This window comes from Pieris brassicae, chromosome 9, assembly GCF_905147105.1.
Source record: "Pieris brassicae chromosome 9, ilPieBrab1.1, whole genome shotgun sequence".
Taxonomy (NCBI): domain Eukaryota; kingdom Metazoa; phylum Arthropoda; class Insecta; order Lepidoptera; family Pieridae; genus Pieris; species Pieris brassicae.
The window spans coordinates 10,547,544-10,550,290 of record NC_059673.1 but is presented as its reverse complement, the minus strand read 5'-3'; positions in this window follow the sequence as shown (position 1 = coordinate 10,550,290).

Genomic DNA, 2,747 nt, shown 5'->3' with positions numbered 1-2,747 from the left:
CACATCACTGTTTACTTTGTTATAATGATTGCTAGTTTGATACCACCATACAAGTGCCTTTATTGTTTGCTAGCGATTAATAACTTTATTACAATGTAATAAAGTCCTGTTTCGTTTGGAGTTACTTTAAAAGATCGTTATACGGGCAATTACATTTGATGGCGATTTTTTGCGGATCAATTTGGGACTAGTAGCTGTAATCATGACTATATTTATTGTTTGTGTTTTATAATTGTATGATATGCTTTTGATCTGAATATGTTGAACAAGTTTCTGGGTGAAAATTGTGTTTTTCTTAGTAAAATTTCACTAAGCCTAAGTCAGAAGGGTTGCGGTTGTTGAATACCTGCCTCGGAACTAGCCTGCGGAACTAGTCTCGTGATCTCGTGAAGTAGACATGGGGAGAGATTGGCTGTGCCAAACATAATCTAGGATTGTAAAGGAAAAATATCTTTTGTATGGCAATCAAGGCTTATAATAATTTACCAAAAACATTAAAAAATCTTCCTACGTTTTAAAAAATGGACTTAACGTACTACTTTTGGAAAAATAATATTATTCTAAAAATGTATATATATTTATGTATGTGTATGTATATTTTATCAATATGATATTTTATATCAAATAATATAAGAATCGACTGATTAATGACTCATAATTTAAAATGTAAAATTCCATTTAAGACAAATTAAGAATATGCTAGTTTCGATTGTTCTACCATTACATTATTGCAATAAATTATTAATAATAGTAATCATGAGATATAAGCATGAGAAACATAGATTAATAGTGTTTGTCTTCTATGTTATTGGTGCCTTCGAGATTAGCAGCCTCAAGAACATTCACAACTCTTGGAACGTGGGCGTCAAGTACCCAGGCCCTAATTAAAGATTGAAGTTGGCGTCTGGAAGTGCCTGCTGATTTACTCGCTCTATGTAAGCTTGCAATTTTTATGAAATTCTGACAGCATTAAAGTACACAGATCTAATTTTTTAGATTTCTTTTAGTGTTTTATTTATTTTATTATTATAATGCACTTCTTAGATTAAGAATCTATTTGTATTATTTTATGTATATATTTATTCAAGAAAGTAACCAATAATTATTATACACCTATTACATTATACACATTGTCCTGTTTCAGGTATTATATATGGGTCAAATTTGTTTTTATCTGTATATGGTAGTAACGGTTTACTGACATTGAAGGACGTCTACTTGAATACCGAGGAATATTCGACACGGATGTTTCTTTCTGAATCAGAAGATAAAAATATGATTCAATTTTAAGGTAACCTGTATACTTTTACAATTAAAACGGGGATGCCTGTTAAGTGTTATATCTATCTAACTGCTAGGGGCAATTTTATGGCTATAATCTAGATCTAGATTTAAATAAAAAGGGAAAGCTACAATCAAAACTATATACCACTTCAAGTCATGTCTTGAGTACTGTCAAAAAGGTTAAATCAGAGAAAAGTTATGCATTTGAAAGTTGAGTTTGATTCACGTTCCGATATACGATTAATAGATTCGACTTTATGATAGTCTTGTGTTTGCGATTTCATATATGTTCTTTCGGTTTTTTTAACAACAGTAGTCCTAAGCATATTTTTTAACAAAACAAAATAATATACTAGTTATAAACACTATCCAGGTTTATGACCTTAATCAATATTTTACCAAATTATGCTACAAATAAGAATACAAATATATATAAAATAGTAATTGCCAGCAAACAGGGGATTATGTATGAGATAGGCACTAAACATTATTTTCTTTATAGTTGATCAGCCCTTTACCCAATATATCCTATAGCTTTGGATCTCTCTCTCTCTCCCTTCAATGGGCAACTCATGTCTGAGCGTCGTGATCAGTAACGAAGCATCTAGAGCGGACTATGTGTTTCCACCGGTTTCTATCCAGCGCCTCTCTTATGACAGTGTACAGTTTTGTGGACGATGAGTCTTTCACTTGATCGTTCCATCTAGTTAGTGAACAGCCACGTGATCTTGTGCCTACTGATAAGTAATGTTTAATCCGTTATATTCGCGAAGAATTCAAATGAGAGGTGCCTGGAACTCCTAGGTTGGTTTTTGCAGACGGAAAATACTACATCCTACAACTACAACTATTTCGTAATTTAACAATTTATATAAGAACGTAACATCGGCAAGAGATCTCCGATCGTACAGTGACTTCATATTAAACTTCCTAAGTCACCGTGGTACACGTGCCAATGAGAATATAACAAAATAATTGCCATGCGCCGATGTAATTGTTAGCAGACATCTCGAAGTTGGAAATAACCCTAGCCGAGTCGGCCTTCATTGTGAATTAAGTTATTTGAAAAATTTATTTACAATAATGACTGACCGTTTTTGAATCCTAACCCTATCAAATTTCATATTTTGTACAAGAATTATTGGATTTATGAACGCAGCTTGAAACATGCGTTGACTTTTGGTAATAACTACAGTTTTGGAACACAGTTTGGTTACAGTGTTGGAAATCCTGTTCAATATTATCACATTCATTATTTAGATAGTTTTGTATAATTAATGAGTGAGAAGTCACGTGGAGCATGTCGGCGCAATCTGGGCTCCTGGTGAAACAAAGTATAGGATAATGCTGGAGCGGGTACAAAACAAATTCATCAGGCACCTGTATTGGAAAATGTATGGTGTGTACCTATTTCACGCACTCTAGTATCCAACTTTATTCATAAAAGGTTCTGTGGGCTACAA